Raw genomic sequence first — 23,890 nt, forward strand, 5'->3', positions numbered from 1 at the left:
CCTAAAGGCAACACCTGCCAAACAAGAAAGATTGATGGCAGCATTTGATATAAAGCAAGAAAAGATGATTCTGAGCCATTTCAAACCCAAGGTTCAGCAGCCACAATCGGCCGCAAACTTTGTTAAAACGAGGTTAGAGGTCCTATCCAAGGACATCCACCCAATGGATCAAATAGAATTACACAAGCAGACAGTCGAAATGCTTTATGCTACACTTGCTGAAAAGGCCACATTGGCCCATGAGTTAGAAGAATCATTGAAGAATACCAACACTCAGCTGGATTTTGAAAGATTGTCCTCCACAGCCAAGGATAATAGGATTAAAACACTGGAGGAGATTATTGTGGACTTAGGTCATGATCCTAAGGATCCCAAGGGTGTCAGGACCCTCATGAAAAAGAAATATGATGATATTGTTGCACTGAAGAAAAGATTGAGGTTGCTTCCTACTGAGCACCCTCAAACAGGAGAACCGCAGAGAGAAAAAGAAGCTGAGGATCAGTTGGATTTGATGATGAAGTTGAACCAGAGAGTAATCGATTTGGAAGGGGAGTTGGAGAAAGCGCTGCAAGGAAAGCAGGGAGAGTCGACCTCCCAGCCTCCTCAAACAATCCCAACTGTTGTTGATCCTCTATCACAAGCAGCAGTGACCCCTCCAATTATTCCAGCCGCAACAATAGCTACAGAAGCTACAACATCAACAACAGCAGCACCTGAAACAAGCATGAGCGTAGATGATTTGACAGAAGTTGTCAATAAACTTAAACTTCAGGAAACAGAAATAAAAGAGGCCAAATAAAAGCTGGCTAAACTAGAAGAAAAATATGATAAGTCCAAAATGACAGTGGGTGAGAAATCAAGGGAAATCAAAGCCCTGAAGGACAGAATCAAAACCTTGGAGAAAGAATTATCCTTGGACAAGGCCTTGGCTGAAATAAAGAAGATCCTGTGGGCCAAAATAAATCAGTCAATCACTGGCCAATGGAGGTCAATTCAGGCCATGTACGAATAGGTGGAACTGATTGGCCGTGATAAGCTTGAAAACCAGAGAGCCAAGGCAGCACTAGGAAACATGCCTAAGCAGGCTAACAGAATGATCAGCTTTCTGAATCATCAAACTAGGGAAGAGCTGGCAGCACTCCATATCATGAACAGAACAGATGCCATATTAACAGCAAAAAGTGTGCTCACATTGAGAAGCTTGGTGCAAACTCTGGAGGCAAGATGTCGAGATATACAGAGGGATGTAGACAATTTTGATGTAAAGCTTGCAGCACTACAGATTAGAGGATTGCCCAGCCTGCTGACCAGTGCTGGTAAGTTATTAACATGTGACCAATATGCTACCAGGCTAAATAATTTTGTCACAAATCAGCTTACTACTGCGTCGAGTTCTACAGCAGAGGCAGGGCCGCCTACAGGATAGACACTCTACGACAAGCTGGAAAGCTTATTTTACCTGGAGCATGAGGTCAGTCATCTGTTTGAGATGCCGCCCAGTTATTACAAGTACACAGAGGCCGATGAAACACTTGTCAAAATACAAAGGCATCAGTTGCCTTCTGAGAACTGGTGGCAGGCAATGCTGGCCGTATTGCCCAGGTGATTTCAGTTTTTTGCCTCTTTTTTTTTATTTCAAAATCTATGTCAGATACAGGTCAGCAAGAAACACAGGATAAGGCACAGAATGAACAGGACAAAGTAAAGAAGGAATGCGCAGGATAGGTGGGAGCATGTACAAAGCAATAACGCTGAGATGGCAAACCTAAGAGCTCGGATTTCTGAGAACGCAGCTCCGCCGACTCAAAAGTCAACATTTACTACTAGAAGAGAACAGCTGTTGAATTTGTATTTATTTCATCATTTACTTTTCATCAACCACTCCTTAAGAGTTGGTAGAGAAGTTATCAGCTATTAACTTCTCGTCTAGATATTTTTGTATCCAATTTTTGTATAAATACCACCCTCTACATTATTAAAAGGGTTGGTCAATTGAGAATTTTCACTAGAGACTCGCATTGTATACCTGAGTTTTTTCTATAACCAAAGATTGTTGAAAGCTTGGAGAGCAAAACTGCCTGTTGTAAATGAATGTTTTGAAGATATGAAGATGGAATTCTTGTGTTGCAGCCTGAAACAATAAGTGCATCTTACCTCTGTTTTATTGTTTATCACTATCTAAATAGCAGAAAGGAAGAATAGCTTAGAATTTGTTTAAATACACTCTATGCTCAATTTCTGTTGTTTCTTTATGTTTTCCTCTGAATGAATTGGTCATGAATATGAATTCCTTCTGGCTCATATTTACCCCGATTCACCTGTGTTTGCCAATTATCTAGGGATTCTTAAATGCCCCTAGGTAGAGCCCTGTTACCTCCATCTATTAAGCTGATTGAGACATTCTTAATTGCCTCTCATTACTTAGCATTCACTCCATCATTTAAACTTGAAACATTGTTTCATGCACAGCTATCTTGCTCCACCTTCCCTTATTTTGACCAAAGGAATGCACCAGCAGTCCTCCTCCTTGACTCCACGCCCAATGGTTTGAAACCCTCAGACTATGCTCTGCCTCTCTACCTGAAACATCAATTTTCCCACCAAAAACAAAAACAAAAAACCCTCTGAACTCAATACCTAGCCTAAAATCCTTCTCAACAAAGCTAAATCAGAAAGAGAGAGCCCTCTCTGATTGCAGGTGGGCTAGAACCTGCAATCCAAAGTTGGTCTGTGGTTACCTCGGCCGTATCCTTTTCCGGAGCTTAAGGACAACCTGAGTGATAACAGATGGTACCCTGAGAATCCATCCGTGAACGAATATGCTTCATGTCCTCCAAAATTCTTCGGTCCCTCATCCATGAAAGGCATAGGGAATGGATCGTGGACATACGTGTCATTTAACTTCCTTAAATCTATGCATATCCAAATTTCACCCTGTGTTTTATTTTCTTGAACCACCATGGGAATAACCCTGTTCGATTCCTCGACAAGTTCAATGATCCCTACTTCAAGCATTTTATCCAATTCCTTGTGCACTTTTTCCTTATACTTAGGATTTAATCGGTAGGGGTGTTGTTTGACTGGCTTTGCATCTGGATTCAAAGTGATCTTCGTGACTCCCAGGTCCCCTACTATCCCTTTTAAATCAGAGAACTTGGTGGGAAACAAGTCTTGATACTCTCGCAATACCTCCGCAACTTTATCTACTATATCTTTGTCCCAATAGTCACCTATGTTCACAAAATTCGGTTGCGCTTCCGATACAATATTCACTCACTTGGTCTTTAAAGGCTCTGATATATCAAGGATTTCTGCCTTAGGTCCCTCGACTTCACGTTTTCCTTCAGACTCAGGAATGTGGATGTTCCTATGATCTTCCTCACCATCCTTCGTGGTCACATTGTAACATTCGACCGCATGGCGTGGCTGCGTACACCAACCGTGATGTACCCATTCAACCGGTTCTTCAGACATTTTGAATATAGTAGCTTTGATCGTCTACAATGCTTCATCTATACATTCAAACCCATCTTCAAAGCTAAAAGTTAACAAAAAACTTTCTTTCAACACATCCCATTCTGCGATCCCATGTCGCAGCTCTATTTCCAGATACCAATTCATTGGAATTGTATCCAATGTGTGGCAGAATATATGAACCCACTCTGGTTGCGGTTCTTCTCCCCATGCTTTTTTCCAATGAGCTAAGTTCTCGCGTGGATCATCCTTCCTTGTGTATTTCTCCGTAATGTGGGTATTAGCGTACCCAAACCTCAACTTCATCATTCTTCGATACTCCTTCCAATCTGCAAAATTATTTTTATGTGTGCCCCACCAATGGGTAGGCATAGCTCACAGCACAATGTCTAGTGCTTGGAACCGATGTTCCTCTAGTACATCCCTTTCAAATTTATCCAGAAATAAATTTACATCCTCTAAACCATCATAATACAGTAAATTGCATACCTCGGTGGATATACATCGTAACAATTTGGTAAGCCTGTTGCAGCACAACGATGATACTTCATGTAATTGGTTATGCTAGTGCTCGATCTCCTCATCAAAATCTGAATTACAGGAGCTATCCTTCTCCCACGTGATTCACCCATCTATCGTAGCGTTGATCCAATCTTCATCTTACGTAGTCAGCTTATAGATCTGCTCAATATCGTCGCCCTCCTCATAATCATGGACTGGTTCAGTATACCACACACCTTCGGCTGGATCTAATGGCATAATCACCCTTATTTCTTTCTTTTCAAATTTCATACTGTGCGTCTTCAGATTGATGACTACTTTCATGTCAAATTCCCAATCAATACCAAGCAGTGTTGGATATGGGTTATTGTCATCCACTATTTTGATCACTTCAAAGTTGGCTATGGCGCACGCCCCTTCAATATCCACAGCCACTCCATGTAGGCACCCCATAGGAATAATCTTCTGTTGATTGTCCATTCTCAACTGGATCAGAGACCATTGTAGCATTGGTCTTCCCATGCTTTCCCAGGTTTTCTTTGGCATAACATTTGCATCAGTGATCCGGATCTTGGGGGGAGGCCCTCAATATCTAAAGGATTGAAATGGATCTTGGGGGGGAGGCCCCCAAGATCTGAAAAAATTGAAATTTCCAGAAGAAAATTAGTAGAATGCCCAATAAACAAAACCACAAAGAAATCTTTTTATTAAAATAGATAATAATTGTAAGGACTACATTGTGGTGGACATTCTATCCTTTTACAAATTTGACTTGTTACTTATAGTATTTTTCAGTTATAATACCATGGGTAAATTCCATGGGTGAATGAATATCGTGGGTGGATGTCACAATACCATGGGAAAATACCATGGGTGAATGAATACCATGGGTGGATAAATACCATGGGTGGATGCCACTTACAATACCATGGTTAAATTCCATGGGTGGATGAATACCATGGGTTGATGCAATTTTCCATCAGATCATTCCTACCTCCTTAAGAAGCAATGGTCTCCATTGTGTGAAATTCCCTCCTGTGAATCCTTTGTTGAATATGAAGAGCCACTCAAGAGAAGGGTTTTATGTGGTTAACCCATAACCATGATGAATAAAGATCTGAGGATAGAGATACCCTGTAATGCTTGTGACCAACTGTGATACTGACAATGTGCAGCATAGCAAATGTACTTTGATGAAGTGTGTGTTTGTGGATTACCCATAACCATGATGAAGGAAGATCCGAGGATAGAGATACTTTGTAATGCTTGTAACCAACTGTGATACTAACAGTGTGCGGCCTAGCAAATGGACTTCGATGAAGTGTGGGTTTTTCGATGAAGTGTGGGTTTGTGGATGACCCATAACCATGACAAACGAAGACCTGAAGATAGAGATACCCAGTAATGCTTGTGACCAACTGTGATACTAATAATGTGTGGCCTAGCAAATGGACTATGATGACAAGGATTTTGTGCGGTTGACCCATAACCGTGATGTTGTTTTTTGATGAAGTAGCATGTGCCTACATAGCCTGGGGTGGGAGGGCATGTCTCCAACGGGAACCCGCTCAGAATGCGGCTCTAGAATTAAAATGGACATAACTCAGTCAATATAACTCAGAAGTTTGCAGATGTCACTTACAATACCATGCGTGGATAAATACCATGGGTGGATGCCACTTACAATACCATGGTAAATTCCATGGATGGATGAATACCATGGGTTGATGCCATTTTCCATCAGATCATTCAAACCCTAAATCAAGAATTACCTGGTCCATTTTGTATTCTCCAATTTGGGTAGTTAATCTCATTTCGCAACCAGTCCTCTTCTTACTTTTTCCCACCTTATGTACTATGCATTATTCTAGTAGAGGCTTATTCTTACCAATGCATTTAGCTATCAATTCTTGTAGTCCTTTTATTTCCTTCTTATCCCTTAGGAGTTTCATGCAGGTTTTCAAAAATGATGCTAATAAGGAGGGGTCTGCCTCTTGCGTAGCACTGGTATCTTCAAGCTTTCCCATATGTTGAGGCCTTGCTGTAGAGGATACTTCATCCGCGAAGCCATTTTTTGCTTCCATAAATGTTTCCTTCACCTTATTTACATCAAATCCCATCTCCTTATTAGTAGCCTTGCAAACCCACACATCGACTTCCAGTTGTTTCCCCTTGTCTTCTCCAGTAGTTATACTGCTTCACGCAACAATATTGACATTAGGCTCATCTTCGCGAGGCTCTAACCTCATCATTTGGATGTTTTGTGTAGGTTGCTGGGTCTGAGTCTTCTTTTCTTGCATCTTTACGATAAGCACTGGAAAATCTTCTATAACATGGTTAAATTGTTGATAATATTGACAAGAAGGATGTGTCGGATTCTAACAATCACGTGCAAAATGACCTGCTTCCCCACAATTGTCTCAGATGATCTGACCACGAACCCTTCCAACTCCTCCTCCTCGACCTTGGAATCCTCCGCGCATTCCATTTTCACCCTAATCCTGTTGAGGATGAGTCTCTACCTGCATTCTATACACTGGGGTTATATCCATCATCAACTCATAACTTTGAGTATGTTATATATTTGTGCTAACACTTATCAGTATGTTTCAAGTTAGGATAGGCCCAAGAATTTTCATACAACTTTTCCAATAATTATTGACATGAGATTGTCCTCTCTGCTGACTTTGTTTTTCTTAGCTTTCAATTTCAGTTATGCTTTGATTTCAGCCTTATTCATTTGTTGTTGACAATTAGTTTAAATATCAAATTCTTCATGTCATTTAACGTTATCTCCAGAGCCATGGCTTAACCCCGAAAAGCTACTTGGCGAGCTATCGGATTTTGAGTGAAGTGATTTGATTCTTCATGTTATTGACGTTATCTCCAGAGCCATGGCTTAACCCGGAAAAGCTACTTGGCGAGCTATCGGACTATAACTGAAGAGACTTGATTTTATTTTTATTTGCAAGTAGATAAGATATCAATTCCTCATGTTATTGACGTTATCTCCATAGCCGTGGCTTAACCCTGAAAAGCTACTTAGCGATCTATCGGACTATAAATGAAGTGAATTGGTTTTACTTTTATTAGTTTGCAGTTTTTGGATTTGTTTGAATGCAATAGCTTAACTTTTATTTCTGTATTTAGATGAGTAGCATAGATAGAGATTTCATGATCAGTAGTTCATCATTTGTTTGATTCAAATAGCTACACATTTACATTCTTGTTTGGCTGCACATTTACATTCTTGTTCAAGTATTAATTTCATCACTAGAATGTTTTGAGATCCTCTGAAGTGTTAAGTTATGGAAGTCATCATAAAGGATATAATTGCCTTAAAATCTATACCCAAACTTGCCTTCTAAAGTATTCTTAAAACTTAGGAATAGGATTTCCATTTGCATTAGGAGACAAACCAAGATAAAACCCCCAAAAACAAGAAAAAGTAAGAAAGAGGTTGCCTTGTACATATAGTGCGCCACACTTCATCAGTTTACGACTCTCGGATTGATAATTAATGTAGCAATTTAGGACATACTAAATTGACTAAACAGTTGAATCTTCTATACTCCCAAATTCATATCCTGAATGGGCAAAGCTTCCAATCTCATAGCAATCTCTAATGCTTCAGCCTACATGCCAATTTTCTGTTGTGACAGCGGCAATCTTAGATGGGGTAACAGTGAAGCAATGTACCAATCCCTATGTTGATCATTCTTGATCTACATATTAGCTTGTTGGAGTAAACACTTCAGTCTCTGATCAAAGTCTTAGGCGAACTAATTTACCTTTTGCTAGATTTCTTCAACCTCAGTTACTGAACGATTTTGTGACTTAGGCTTCTTGAATTCACTATTGAGTTCCTTCTTTGTTTCGTTCAATGTTACATTTGGATCCACCGAACAATACTTAATATACTAATTCAGGGCTCTATCTTGCAATGTTGTAACCAGTTGTGATTTCTTCAAATCATCATTTGTAACCTATTGAGACTTCCACATAGCATCTGCTACAAACCAAAATTGTTCAGTGTCTTCAGTCCCTAGACTCCTGAATATTGGCATGTTCATCATGTTGGCCATGTTGAATAGTGGAGATGGAGGTGTAGTTGTAGGTGTGTGAGGCAGAGGTGATGGTGGAGGTGGAGTGGATGGATTTGGTATCCTTAGGATACCCTGCGTTACCACCTATAGCACACCTAGAGGTGTCGTCAAAACACTATTTTCTTCGTCACTATCAGGCGCTCCCAACAGAGGACTGTACTCAGCGCTTGAATCTAGATCTCTTCTAAATGTTTTTCCACTTCATGTAGCTCCCATCAGATCTATTCTAAACATTAATTCAATGGCATAACCCTTTTCTCGCATAATAGAATTTTAATCCAAGTCTTCAGGCATTTCAGATACTTACCTCTTGGTCTTTTGAATAATCATCGTTCAGCTTCGCTATAACTTACAGATGTATCAATTGCGAACTCAGCGATGAATCTTCCAAAAATGATATCGATCTAGTAATCAATGACCCCCGCAATCTTGTTCTTTGAAGCTTATAGGTGCCTTACCAACTCTGGAGTCCACACAATATGGTTGTCCAACTTCCACGTACCCTTACTATCTACTTTGGATAACCACTGGTGTAATTCACATGGAAAAGAGCATAAGAAAATTTTGTGCTCGTCTATATACAGATATCTATTCAACCACTCTTCCTTCGACAGACGCGAATTCCTGTTCTCCTGGGCTGCAAATTCGTGCTGCTTCTGATCTATCCACTTCTCGATTTCCTTCTTAGTTGGGAACCATTTATTCGACATCACACATTCCTCATACAGATCCAAGTCCCAGCAACAGAACCATTTTTTGGCTTGAGGGGTCCTAACCCAAGTTCAGAGTTAGTTGCACCAACCATCAAAACCCTAAATTACTGGCCCTTTCAGAAACAACCCACGTAGCACAGGCTACAGTCTCACCCAAAGCAATATTGGAGGATGACAGAACTAGGTTTTTGCATCCAGAGATCTGTGTGATGGGTTTCTATTACTTTTAGGGCTTTATCTTGACCTTCGCGAACCTTAACCCTTAAAATATAGAAATCACAGTAACTTACAGAAACAGAATATAATCCTTCTCGAAACACCTTAATCATTCATCATATCAATCACACATGTAGATATACCACTTTCACGCATAAATTAAGTGTTCCTTCAGATAAATATAGAAAATAGAGAAAATACATATAAATTGCATAAGTAAATATAAAGGGACAAATACACAATTATTTCCCCAAAATAGACTTTATTATATATGATATTTTTGTTACATACTCTTCTTCCTTGCGCACACAGCTGCAGGAGCCCGCGCACTCAGCTTGCGGACTTACCAAGGTCTCCACGCACACAACTACAGGAGACTTCTCCTTCACCTAAGTATAGGAAACTGACTTTCCTGCCTCAGACTACTTGCCCCTACATTGATCTTCAATTACTTTTTACCTCCTACGCCTCGAATGACTCCTTTATATAGTTTCTTCCATTACAATACGATGGTTCGCGAACCATGGGTGGGTCACAAAACATCCTATCTTCTAAAAACTAAGGGACTAAAGTCCCTTTGACTCCTATGACCTTCACGCTCTGCTCCTCAATATGTGGAGACGTTACATAATTACAAAAATGATTACAAAATTTACCCCAGGGGACCCTTTCCCAACAGGGATGTAGAAGAGTATGTGGCTAGATGTTTCGATTATCAGCGAGTGAAAACAGAGTGTAAACATCCAAGTGGACTGCTACAGCTAATCGCGACTCTAGAATGGAAATGGGAGGACATTTCCATGGACTTCATCACAGGGTTGTTGAGGACAGTGAGACGGCATGATTCCATCATGGTTGTTGTGGACAGGTTGACAAAGGTTGCACACTTCATTCCAGTGAAGTCTACATTCTTAGCTAGTGATGTGGCACGGGTATTCATCAGAGATGTGGTTAGGTTGCATGGTGTTTTGAAGAAATTTATGTCAGACAAGGATGCAAAGTTCACTTCCAAGTTTTGGAAGGATTTGTTTTTAAGTTTGGGTACAGAGTTGGCCTTCAACACAGCTTATCATCCACAGACATATGGACAAACAGAGAGGGACAACAGGATATTGGAGGACACGTTGAGGATGTATCTGATGCATAAACAATGGAAGTGGGAGCCGTATCTTCCCTTGGTTGAGTTTTCATACAACAATGGTTATCAGGAGTCATTGAGGATGAGTCATTTTGAGGCATTGTATGGGCGGAGTTTCACTACTCTTATCAGTTGGAGTGATCCGGTTAACAGGGTGTTGATTGGACTAGACATTTTGGCGGACATGGAACAAGAAATGTAGGTGATCAAGAAGAACCTAAAGGCAGCACATGAGAGGCAGAAGAGTTATGAAGATCAGAACAGGTTGTTCAAGGAGTTCTATTTTGAGGAACATGTGTACTTGTGCATCAAATCGAAGAAGAGATCCTTGCAGATTGGATCATGTGCCAAGCTGGCACCACGACTTTATGGACCCTTTAGTACCATTAAGAGGATTGGGCCAATAGCCAATTGACTTGCACTGCCTCCAACAGTGAAAGTCGATGATGTTTTCCATGTGTCATTGCTTAAGAAGTATATTAAAGGTTTTGATCGTGTGATTGACTGGTCTATATTGCAGGTGGAACCATATGGAGAATTCCAACCAGAGCCTCATCGTATATTGCAGAAAAAGGTGCTTGTGCTCTAGAATCGAGCAATTGAGCAAGTTAAAGTGCAATGGAAGCTCTTTGGGCCCGATGAAGCTACATGGGAGATGGAAGATCAGATGCGAGCTATGTATCCTTCCTTGTTTTTTGGTTAAGGCAAAGCAGTCTTGAGATGGTGCTTTGGTATATTCTTTGATATGGTTTTTTGGTACATGTTTTGATATGGTGTTTTGGTATATGTTTTGATATGATGTCTTGGTATATGTTTTGGTATATTTTTTGGTATATTTTTTGGTGATATTTTTATATGTACATATGTTTATGGATGTAAATACTTCCATAAGCTTTGTTATAAAGCTCCACTAAGTGGTATGGGTGTCATGTCATTATGATTATGTTATCATGTTACTATGATATCATGTGGTTATGTTATCATGTCGCTATGATGTCATGTGGGTTGGTACTCAACAGGGTGATCATTATAAATATTGCATCGAGCTATGTTATAAAGCTCCATGATTTGTATGTCTTTTTTACAGCAGTTTGTTGAGGTATATATGTGATTGAACACCAAGGACGGTGTCCCCAAAGGGGGAGGGTTCGGTAACATCCCTGGTGAAATTTCATGTAATAAAAGTTAAAAATAATAACCACCATTGATGGGAAACTTGTTCCAAGTTGAGTGTTGGGCAAGACATCATAGGGGGTGTTCATTTGGTTGTTTATGGCTAAGGAAATTGGAAAAGGCAATGGTTAAGGCTTTGGAAAGGCAAAATGGCATTTTTGGCACATTTATTGCACTAATAGGCGCTCTACAGCCCAGTATAGAGTAGATGTGTAGATGTAATGTAAGTATGTAAACAATTTTAAATGTCGGCTTAATTAAAAAATAGAAAAAAGTTAAAAGTGAAAACTTTAAAGTGATATTGGTGATGAGTGCAAACATTTAAATGTTGGTTCAATTAATAATAAAAAGTTAAAGTAATAATAAAAATCAATTTGTTATATTTGGATTTTGTGACTAGGCTTTGTTATAATAGCTTATCAATATCGCATGCCCCAAAACCATAACTTATTTCACAACCAAAATATTTTATAATAATATGAAAAGATTATTAACCATGGATATTTACCCCCATTTGACTATGGATATTATTAACTTTTAATTTAATTAAGCTTTGTTAGAGCCAATACCATTGCTTACCAATACCACATACCCAAAAAAACATAACTTATTTCACAATCAAAATATTTTAGAACAATATGAAAATATTCTTAATCATGGATATTCACCCCGACTTTACCATGGATATTATTAACTTGTAAATAGACTTTGTTACAATACCATGGGCCAATATCATGGCTTATCAATACCACATGCCCAAAAAACATAACTTATTCCACAATCAAAATATTTTATAACAATATGACAAGATTCTTAATCATAGATAATATTATGAACTTGTGAATAGGCTTCGTTATAATAGCATGGGTTAATACCATGGCTTATCAATACCACATGCCAAAAAATCATAACTTATTTCACAATCAAAATATTTTTCAACAATAGGACAAGAACCATGGATATTCACCCCCACTTACCTTGAATGTTATTAACTTGTAAATAGACTTTGTTACAATACCATGGGCCAATAGCATGTCTTATCAATACCACATGCCCGAAAACCATAACTTATTTCACAATAAAAATATTAATTTAATTTCTTATAACTTTTTTTTAATGGCGCTAAAAGGAAAGAGTTATAATTGCTTTTGAGATATATCTAAATCCTCTATCCTCACAACTACTAAAAATATTCCCATAGAAACTAAATTAAGGTTTTAATAAAATTCAAAATGAGAATACTTTCATATTTAAAGATGGGGAATTTATATAATGTAAATAATATTAATAAGAACCAACATAGATCCATATTAACTAAGGATCCAAGTGATGATAACAAGAAAAGTGAAGGGTAGGGGTGCAGTGAGAGGGGGGTAGATAGTGACAAAGTTGGAGGGAAGAGAGGAGAGAGAGAGAGTTGGAGGGGAAGAGAGAGGGAGGAAAGAACAAAGGGGAGATGGAGAGAGAGTGAGGGAGAGAGGAGAGGAGGGAAGAGAGATAGAGGGAGACACTTAGATGGATGCGAGAGACAGGGAGATGGTGATAGAGTTGGAGGGAAGAGAGATAGATAGAGAGAGAGTGATGGGGGGGGAGATAGAAGGAGGTGGGAGAGAAAGGGAGAGAGAGGACTCAAGAGAGAGAATGAAATAGAGATGGAGTTGCAGGGGGGAGAGAGGGAAGGAAGAAGAAATACATAGAGGGATAAAGGTGGAGTGAGAGAGAGTGTGACAAGGGAACAATGGAGAGAGAGTGAGGGAGAGAGGAGAGTGGGAAGGAAGAGAGAGAGAGAAGGAGAGAAGCAGAGAGGAAGAGGGAAGGAGGGAGAGAGATAGATAGATAGATATGGAAAGAAAGCGTATATGTTTGGGGCTGAGATAGAAAGAATGAATAATAAAGAGACACGTAGATAAAAATATAGATGTTATATAGTTTTATATAACCAACCTAGATCCATCTTAACCCAGATCTATCAAGCGTCGAGAGGGATCAAATATCTTAAGGTGCGAACCTTTCCTCAAGTTTTACACTCAAAAAATAGGTTTGCACCTTGAGAGATTGGATCCCTCTCCCACTTAATAGATCTAAGGTTACGATGGATCTAGACTGGTTTATGAAAATAATGGAAATTAGGAGAAAAACTTAGGTGAAAGGTCATAGGTTTCATGTGAGGAGGAAAATGAAGGAAAATAATGGAAATGAAGAAAATAGAGGCCTCATTCATAAAAATGCTTTTGAGGATCAGTTGGTAACCTTTTTCAGTTGAGTTTTGGAGATCTCTCATTATTCTCTCTCTCTCTCTCTCACTCTTGAAAACTTAGATTTTCTTGGAGCACTTTGGCATTGGAGAAAGAAAGGCAAAGAAGGCAAGAGGAAGCAAAGATCAAGCAGGGAAAGGCAGGATCAAGTAGCTACAGCAGGCTTCGTTGCAGGTATCGACTAGTATTCCCGAGATGGGATGTATGGTAAAGCCCAAAGAGTGTGTCCCGGTGTAGGCCTAGTGATCCCTGGATTGGACTGTGGATTACAGTAAAGCCTAAGAGACTAGGAAGCACTCAAATTCCTCATGGTGTAGGTGGAGAACTCTGGTGACATCTATGCTTTTTTGGTTTTTTTTTGTTATTTCTATGAGTCCCACATTCATGCTTGGAATATGGCACGGGGGTGATTGGTTGAAGAGAGACTTGGCTTAGCCAATCTATGGTTAGGTGGACCATGGTAGCGCCATCTTCGGTTGGTTTATTTCTTTCATTAATGAAGAATCCATTCCCTTGGTTTCATATGTAAATGTACTAATTTATATGTGGTTCTTATGGCTGATATATTTATGGTATTTATGTTGTTATTGTGTTGGTTAAATGTGTTGGGTTGTGTTATATTCTTTCCACAAATACCCTCGGGGGGTGGCAGCCCCCCCTGTGGGGGGGGTTGAGGGGGGTGGCAACCCTCCTGTGGGGGGGGGTTTGAGGGGGGCAGTAGCCCCCCTCTACGAGGTCTGGAGCAGCGCCATGGGAAAAAATAATTGGACCACCACTGATCAGTAGGGTGGATTTGTTTCACCACTGAAACCAAATCACTCAATATTTTCACCCTTAGTACTCCAAATCCACAAGATATTTCCAAACTGATATGTGGAATGATTATGCATGCCAAAATAGTGAGCTAAAATATCTCTTTTATCATCAGAATACCATGGTTCATCATAATACCATGGGTCACTCCTCTATAACATTTTTTTTGGAGTAATCATTTAGAGAATGACATTACATTCCTCCCTTCCTAAGATTTTTTTTCCTCAAGCAACTACAAACTAGGATGCTGCAAAATCTACTCTCCTTCCCATGTAGTGTCCTTTACTAGCAAGTTTCAACCTGATAAGATACTCTTGCGTCACTCTACTCAATTTATTTTCCCTTACTTCTAAAGTCTCCCCGAGTATCAAAATCAGCTACCCTCCTCGTCCAGTGAGGGTAACTTTCCCAAAGTAATGACTTATTATCCCAATGCGTTTTTAAGGCATCATACATGAAAAAAATTATGAATCTTGCTCCCTTCTAGAAAATTAAGCTCGTAAGTTATTTCCCCAACCCTCCTTATTACTAGATAGGGACCATAAAAGTCTAGGTTTAACTTCTATAGACCATTACTCTTTAGAGAAGAATGTTTGTATGGTTTAACCTCAAGAAAACCTAGTTTCATACGTCAAAAAAGTGCTCAACCTTACGCTTGTCTACATGCATATTTTGTTGGTTCTAGGAAACCTGCAAGTTTTGGCTTACACTCAATTTTGGCTTCTACAACACCCTCCAAAATTTTGGATTACACTCAATTCCAGAGCCTTCCTTGATATTGTACATTGTTGTCACAAACGCTGAAGCTTATTTCATGATCTTTCTTGAAGTATTTTGTTCCCTTTTGCATGTTGGGTAAATTGTCATCTATTGGCATGATTGGCAGTCGCACAATGTGTAAAAGCCTATTCTGATGGTTTCAAGGGTCTACCTTTGTGTATATGATTTGTTCTAACTATTTAAACATCTATCGCACTCATTCACAAAGTTTTGAGCATTGTTGTGTGTCGTCACGGTCCTCCCAAAGTCCATCTTAAGTGTCGCACTTGTCGTAAATGGTCGTAAAGTGGTCACATGGAGGGAAATGCATTGTTCATGTTTCTTGGGTGATCTATTTTATTATGTCATCAAGTATTCTAAGTGTGAGATCACAATCAAAATCTTATCATTGTTAACATCAGTCTCATCGGTCTTACACTTAGCCATTTCTGAGAAGGCTTCCTGACTAAGCAACTTGGCTTCACCCAGCCTCCTTGAACTATGCACTACACAATTCTAGCCCTCTATCTGAGACCTTTCCCCTTGACATTGAGCAATGTGCAATTCCTATCTCCCAAGATTGTTGCACTGCGTAATTCTAGTGCTCAAGCTCCAGCCTTGGCCTCCAGAATTGTGCAATCATTCCTCCCAACCAGACCTTCACTGCGCACTACACAATCACAAGCCTCAATCTCATCCCCTAAGCCTCTAAAATGTGCAATTACACAAGAGCCCTGCCTCCCTTGTCTCCCAAAACTAGGCAGTGTGTCCTCTCGGTGCTCATTCCCTCAGCCTATCCCACTGGCTTCCAAAACTATGTAGTATTGTCCCTCAATCCTACCTAAATTGTGCAGTCTCAGAGCTCAAGATTTTCCCATGGCACTAGAACTACACATTGTGCAGTCAATGAGCCCTCTCTCTCGGTCTATCACCTGGTTTCGGCTCAGTTAATGGATCAAAATGCATTATCTTACACTAAGGGGTTTTCAGATTGATGTTATCTGGTGATGAGTGAATTACATATGCAAGTACTCTATCACAGCATGGTAAGATGATGAAGAAGGAGATGAAGGAGGGAATCTTGCTAAAATACACACTTGTAGTTGAACACACAAGTTGATCAATCAAGAAAATCAAAAGGGACATCAATTTGTGATCGCAACTCAAGACTTAAGATCATTGAAGATTCCTTATCATCAAGTCATACGGAGGTGAAAATAAGAGGTAGACACTTAGCACTTAGCAGTAGTAGTGACTTGACATTGCCACATCATCATGCAATCCATGTCAGCAGTGTCATGTCATGAGTAGTCACATGCCACATGTTGTGGCCAATGATGTAACATATATTTCAGAAATGTATTTTAAAATGAAAGTCCAAAGTACATGAGTGGAATATGAAGAGTCATGTAAAATTGAAAAGTCATAGGAAGCCAAACAGTCATGAGGGTAGTCAAAAATTCACAAGGAAGGGGAAGCATCACCCCTTGGTTATATATACTCCCTCATTGTATGAGCAAAGGATTTTTCACATTGGCTCCTCCTGGAAAGCATTAGAGAGATAAGCTAGTTCTTTGGGGAGCAAGGAGTGGCTCCAATTCTCCAATATTGGAGCTAGTGATGTACATTGTAAACATGTGTCTTGGAACTTTTACTTAATAATAGAAACCTGCAAGGCCACCACATTCTTCATGAATGGATTATGAATGTTTGTAATACTATTCTACAAATTTTTGTACTTCATGTTTGCTTTAACATGTGCTATTATAGTTGAACTATTTTGGTTGTTTTAGTACTTATATTATTGAGCATGTGTTGTAATGGTTTTTATTTTTGTCCCATCCTTGTAAACTATTTCGCAGGATATTAGACAAATATTTCCTCATTTGTTGGTTTTAACGACTATCACATCCTCTGTGGACTATTCCACTGGATGTTAGACGGATCCTTTTGGTTCATGTGTGTCTCTTCTTAGGTGGTACTATTACCTCTCTCTTAGAGGCTCACTTTTCTTCCCTCTCCGCAGTAGAAGAACCTTGACACATTTACAACTGAACACTCACCAAGCGCACCTTCTTTCTTTTCAAAGGAACCATCGCATCTCTCTCTCTCTTGCTGAAATTTATAGCTAGGGAAAATATTTAATGATTCAGCAACCAGTCCTTTATACCGAATGAGACTCCTACACCAAATGATGTGAGGTCTAATTATGACTTCATGTCGGGGAGATCCCCTTAATGTTGGTGAGTCCAGCATCGTCAACATTTTTTGTGCTAGAAGGAGGGCAACCAGACTTTTATGGCTGATAACCCCACAAACCCCAATATTATTTCCTCTAGTCAAGGTAGTAACATTCCCAGCAACTCCCCTACGTGCATTCCTATATTTCGTAATTCTTTTCAGCCCGAGACTGCATAGCCTTAGGAACTCACATACGAACAACTCTTGGCCATCCGCCCCATCACCCAAAAGTTTGAAATAGTTATTGGATTTATACCTGGAATAGAAACTCTTCCATATTTTCTGAAGAAGAACCAAACCACCCCTACTAAGATAGTGGTTTCAATAGTTGAAGAGTTGGTTCTCACCACCCTTGAAGAGTTAGCTAACTTTGAAGAAAACACAGAAAATCCAAAACAGCCTCCAACCTTCAACGGTGGTGACGGTGATAACGTAGTGCTCTCAGACTATAATTTTTTTGGGTTAGGCGGAGAAGAAAAAGAAGTCCAATCAGATTCTGAAGAATAAGGGGAAGACAACGAAGAAGACATGGTAGACCAAGATCTGAATTGGATGTCTCAGAGCCCTCTTACACTACCAGGTGTTTTACACAAGATGCTAAGGAATCTAGAGAAGCTTCTAACAAAGTATGACCCTGACAGAGAAGTAAAGGAGGAGGATCATCTAGACAACTTATACCTACATATGCAAACACTTGAGGTACGCTATGATGATGTTGCATGTAGAATATTTCCATGTACCTTAGATGGTAGAGAAGTTGTGTGGTATCATAGTATTCCTCTGAATTCCATCCAGAACTGGAGGGGGTTTAAGAAAAAATTTCTTGAGAAATTTTTTCATGACAAGACCCCCACCATGTTATTGAAAGAGTTGGGTAGTCTCAAGATGGAGAAAAAGGAAAAAGTGAAAGATTTCAATCAGAGGTTTAACCACATTCTGAATAAGTTCTCAGAAAACACTAAACCTCATGACTCCATTATAATCAATTATTACACTTTTGCCCTGACGACCAGCATTGTGCAGTTTGTAAAGAGAACTACCAAACAAACTTTGGCCGAAAATTATGAAGAGGTAATCGTGTTTGAAAAGGAATTGCGCATGATTAGAGACATTGTAGATGATGAACCAATTTAAGACTCCAAATACACGAGTAAAATGTCACAAGCCTCTGTGAGCAAGGCCAAAGAGAAAGAAACTATTGATCTTGAGAGCTTGACCTATACTATGAAGACTTTGTCAAATGAGTTGGTAGAACTGAAACAAAGTTCAAGCAAGACCACCATGAGTAGCAAGCCTCCTAAGTTCAACCTGTTTAGAAGGATGACAAATTCCAGCAGTAGTAGCAACCAACCGTCTAAGTCTGCACAGAGCTCCGACATGGTATTGAATATTGAAAGCATGGGCATAGACCAATACTGTTTGTATCATCAAGAATATCATTCCGAGAAAACATGCCCACAATGGAATCATTCCATGAGAATTCTTGATACGTCTTGTTGATGCGGTAATCGCTGAGGAGCAGAACAAGCCTACAGAAGAAAAGCCATAAGATGTTGTAACCAAAGGGACTCTGAGTGTGGGGCATGCAGTAAACATGTTCAATTTCATATTCACAACCCAAAAGAGTACAGTCCACAAACAGCCTCCGAGTGATTGTCTAGCCTAGAAGCAGACCAACCAGTAAAATCTGAGAAGCAAAGGGTCAGCCACAGGACCAGAGTTGGCGAAGAAGAAACTCAAAGAAAACTTGTTAAGAAAGATCAGTCCACCCTTCAACTCAGAAAAGAACACTCAGAGCCAATCTAGTAACGAACCTACAACGAAAATTGCTTTCATAAGTAGTAAGAGTAATACCAATATTCCAGAAGTCACAAAGAAAGTCATGCACCCAAACAAATTGGAAATCCTTCCGGTTGTAGATTACAACATAGTTGATGACACGAAGAAGGTTCGTTCGAACATCTCAATGTTTGAACTAACAAAGATCATGATTCAGCGGGACATCCTCATATGCCCACTTGGGTAGTCCACCACAAGTAATGATGCTTATTCTGACAAGGGATATGGTACGTCCTCAGGTTCCCTTGAATCTATACTTAATGATTTGACAATGGATGTGAATACACTATGTCCTTCTTTTCTGTTAATTTTTTAAATCTTCAATTTCAATGTACACAATTGCTTGGTTGATTCTGGTGCATTGGTAAACGTAATGCCATTATCTGTCGCCAATAAAATAAATGCAAAATGGAAAAAAAACATATGCACAAATTATTCACCTGAACATAACTCCTCCATAAAGTTGGTGAACTCGGAGATGTGATTATTCGTTTATCATTCAATGAGCGAGTCCACCAATGTATCAACATAGTGATTGTGGACATTCTAGAAGCATATGGAGTGTTGTTGAGCAAATATTGGTCCACAAGGGTATTTTTCTACGGACTGGTCACATTTATAGCTTATGTATGAGGGCAAAAATAATCAGATTCGAGTGAATTCAGAGAGATACATGAAACATATTGTCACTCCCTTAAATAGACATAACGAACCTGTGGCTTTTGCAGAAATTATCTTCAGAAATTGCTTCCAGGAAACACAACTGGGGTGTTATCATGCACAGCCATCCCCAGTCCCACCAAATACACAGTTGGAGCTCCTTCCTAGTCCAACTAGTGAAAATGACATTTGTATAGTTCGTAGTAGTAGTAATAGTACTAGTGTAGTTCCCAACCCTGGTACATATGATATGTGGACTTTGTACTTTGATGGTTCCAAAACACAAGAGGGCTATGGAGCTGGTTGTGTTTTAATAGATCTGCTACAGAGAAAACATATGATCTCTAGTCGCTTGAAATTTGAGTGCACAAACAACACTGCAGAAAAGGAGGCACTTATATTGGGTTTTCAGAGAGCTATTGACCTCAACATTACCATCCTAAAAGCAGTAGGTGACTCAAAAATTGTGATGCAACAGGTATGCAATACGATACATTGTGTGTCACCTAATCTTAAAATCTATCAACAAGAGGTATGGCATTTGATTTCGCAATTCCAAGATTTTAATATTATTGTTGTTCCTAGAATGTGTAACGCATCTGCGGATGCATTGGTAAATGTTGTCGCTAGGTTTCCACCATTAAGGGACATTTTTTCTGTTGAAATTTTGTATAAGCCATTCTTTCCTGATAATATCACTAATTTACACGTTTTTAATGATGACCAGCAGATACTGCAATTCATCGAAAATGTTTATGTTTTCAAGGGCGCAATAATTGATGAAGAAGAGCACGAAAGGAACTTGCAGGATGTAGCCAGTTCAATAAAAGGCAATATTATGTTGAAAGGTATGGTATCACCAGAAAAGTTGTGTCACCTACATAACCACTTCCGGGGACCTATTAATGCTAAAACCCATAGATCCACAATGTCGCATGAGCAGATCAATTTGGGAACAAAAAATGATCTGAAGTTTTTCAATCTTGTTTTGTACACCACAAGACCAACAAGCCTTTATCTTCTTGTTCAGGCAGTACCGAGATGTATTCGTGTGGACGTACGATGAGATGAAAACTTACGACACACGAATTATCCAACACATGATTCCTATAAAAGAAGGGGCCTCCAATTCAACAAAAGCTACGGAAGGTACATTTGACACTTGAACTCCTTATTCAAAAGGAGTTAAGGAAAATGATGGATGCTCAGATCATATACAAAGTGCGACACTCCACCTAGGTGTCAAACTTGGTCTAGGTAAGAAAAAAGTCTAAGGAAATCTACTTGTGTGTTGATTTCTGAAATCTTAACTGCGCCGCAGACAAAGATAATTACCCAGTGTCATCTATGGAGCATATATCACAAACAGTATGGGGTTCAGAAATGTTTTCTCTCTTAAGTGGATACTCAGGATACAACCAGGTTCTGGTCTCAGAGCCTGACATACTTAAAACAACCTTCTGTACGAAGTGGGGCATGTTCACATTCAAGCAAATGTCATTTGGGTTGATTAATGTTGGTGCTAAATTTCAACATGCCATGGACATGCATTCCAAGGATTGATTGGATAGAGCATAGTGGTCTATCTTGATGATGTTACAGTGTTTTCCAAAATGAGATCTGATCATATACGCCACTTGAAAATAAATTTCGAGCGATGACACAAGTACGGGATATCTCTTAATCCCAAGAAGAGTATATTTGCAGTGTCTGAGGGTAAACTCTTAGGCCACATCATTCCTAAGAGTGGGATTAAAGTGGACCCAGAGAGGTTTAAGGCAATCATGTAGATTCCCTTCCCAATGAACAAAAAAGTTATGCAGTCCTTTCTCGGGAAAATTAATTTCCTCCACAAGTTCATTTTTTATTATGCTCAGATTGTTAAACTAATACACGAAATGATAAAGAAGGATGCAGCATACAAATGGGACAGAAGGGAAAAGGATGTGTTTTCCCATATCAAACACGCTATCACAGAAGCACCTGCACTATACAACCCAAATTTCAATAGAGATTTCATAATAATGAGTGACCTATATCTTTCCTAAGTGCTAGTCTTCAAGGACCTAAACCCAATTATCCCGCCATTAAAAAGCAACCTTATGCAGTCTACAAGGCAATGAAGAACTTTCTACCCTATCTTTTGAAAAATCATTGTATTATCTTTGTTCCCCACCCAACAGTCAGCTCATTGTCTGTCCAACAAGATCTAGGCGAGAGAAGAGCGAACTGGATGACTGTTCTACAAGTATGAAGTAGAATTAAAACTATTTTACGTAATCAATGGCCACGGTCTATGTCGACTAGCAGCAGAAGCAGTGGACACAAAGAAAGAAGAAGGTCTCTCAGGTTGGGAGCAAGAAATTGAAATGTACAATTTCGACTAAGCTTCCCCCACTACTATCATGAACTCTTGGTACATGGATGTGCATCAATACCTTAAGCATGGCATCATTCCCTATCATATATCCACACAGCAAAAGAGGGCACTTAGACTCAAAGAATTATCTTACCAGCTGGTGCATGGGGTGCTTTTCAAAAAGCACCATAATGGAGTACTACTTAGGTGTTTGGAAGCACATGATTCAGAGAAAGTGTTGCGTGATCTCTACGACAGACCAGCTGGGTGACATTTTGTGGGTAACACAACAACACATAAACTCATACGGGTCAGATTTTACTGGCCTACATTATTCAGAGATGCTCGTGCTTATGAATGCAAGTGTCTGGTCTGTCAGAGGTGTGCCAGCAGAAACAAGAAGTTAGTCCCCCCATTGCAGTGGAAGAACCTTTTCAACAATGGGGCTTGGATATTATTAGAGAAATATTTCCACATTCATCGAAGAAACACTGTTATATTCTCACTACTACATTATTTCACATAGTGTACAGAAGAAGTTTCGCTCAAACAAGTGAATGACCAGGAAGTCATAAATTTCCTTCAGTAGAACATCATTTCCAGGTTTAGCATTCCTACTTCACTTGTTTTTGACAATGCAACATACTTTTAATGGCTAAAACTTTATGATTTTTCGTTGGAAAATGGTATTATATTGAAACATTTAGCTAATTACTATCCACAAGGGAATGATCTTGTTGAATCCACCAATAAGAACCTAACATGCATCATCAAAATACCATATTATTTAAGCAACGAAATTGACACTCTACTTTGGTATATGCTTTATGGGTTGACAGAGTCACACCAAAGCCCTCTCTGAACACCTCCCATTACTTCATGGTATATGGAAAAGAAGTCATCGTCCCACCCAACATCTACTTTCTTGCACTCCAACTTTCACAAGAATCCCAAGGCAAGCCATGCTTATTAGTGCAATGTAGTATGGACACCCTTCACAAATTATACACTAACTTGTTTTGTTGACAAGTCATACACTACCTCACATGTCGCAACACATTTTCCTTGAGGCCCTTGTTGGTTGCAGTATATATTATCTTAATGACCCAACAATATGATGTCAATATGTGGTTTGTGGACATTGAGGCACGACACAATATATGCTAGAGAAAGACTCCAAAGACCTGCAAAACCAAAACCTAGTCTACTCTAGAAATTATTCATTAACATTCTCCAGTTCCTACAAACATTAATCCTGCAGTCTACTAGAAATCAAAAGCAAACCCTGGCTATTGGAAATCTGAACTCTAGCTCCTTGACAAACTTCACACCACTAAGAAGGGTTATAAGGACAAATACTCTCTTATATTCTTAAAATACAAAGCATAAATCCAAAGAAAGATACAAGATCTAACTCTCAACCTCCACACAATCTTAGTCTAGTTAGTCTGCATAAAATCGAATGCACAAAACAAAGGTTTTGAATATTTGTACACAACACACAAATTAAATGTAGCATGTTAATTGTATGATCTATAAACGATATGTCAATGTTTCAACTCAATATAGTGCTCACAATCCTCTTAAAACCTACAAACCAATTTCAAATCCTTGCAAATGAACCAACTCAATCTTACAACAAA

The sequence above is a fragment of the Pinus tabuliformis genome, chromosome 4_1, assembly GCF_031772625.1.
Source record: "Pinus tabuliformis cultivar Carrire ecotype Pingquan chromosome 4_1, CPIR1, whole genome shotgun sequence".
NCBI classification, from domain to species: Eukaryota; Viridiplantae; Streptophyta; class Pinopsida; order Pinales; family Pinaceae; genus Pinus; species Pinus tabuliformis.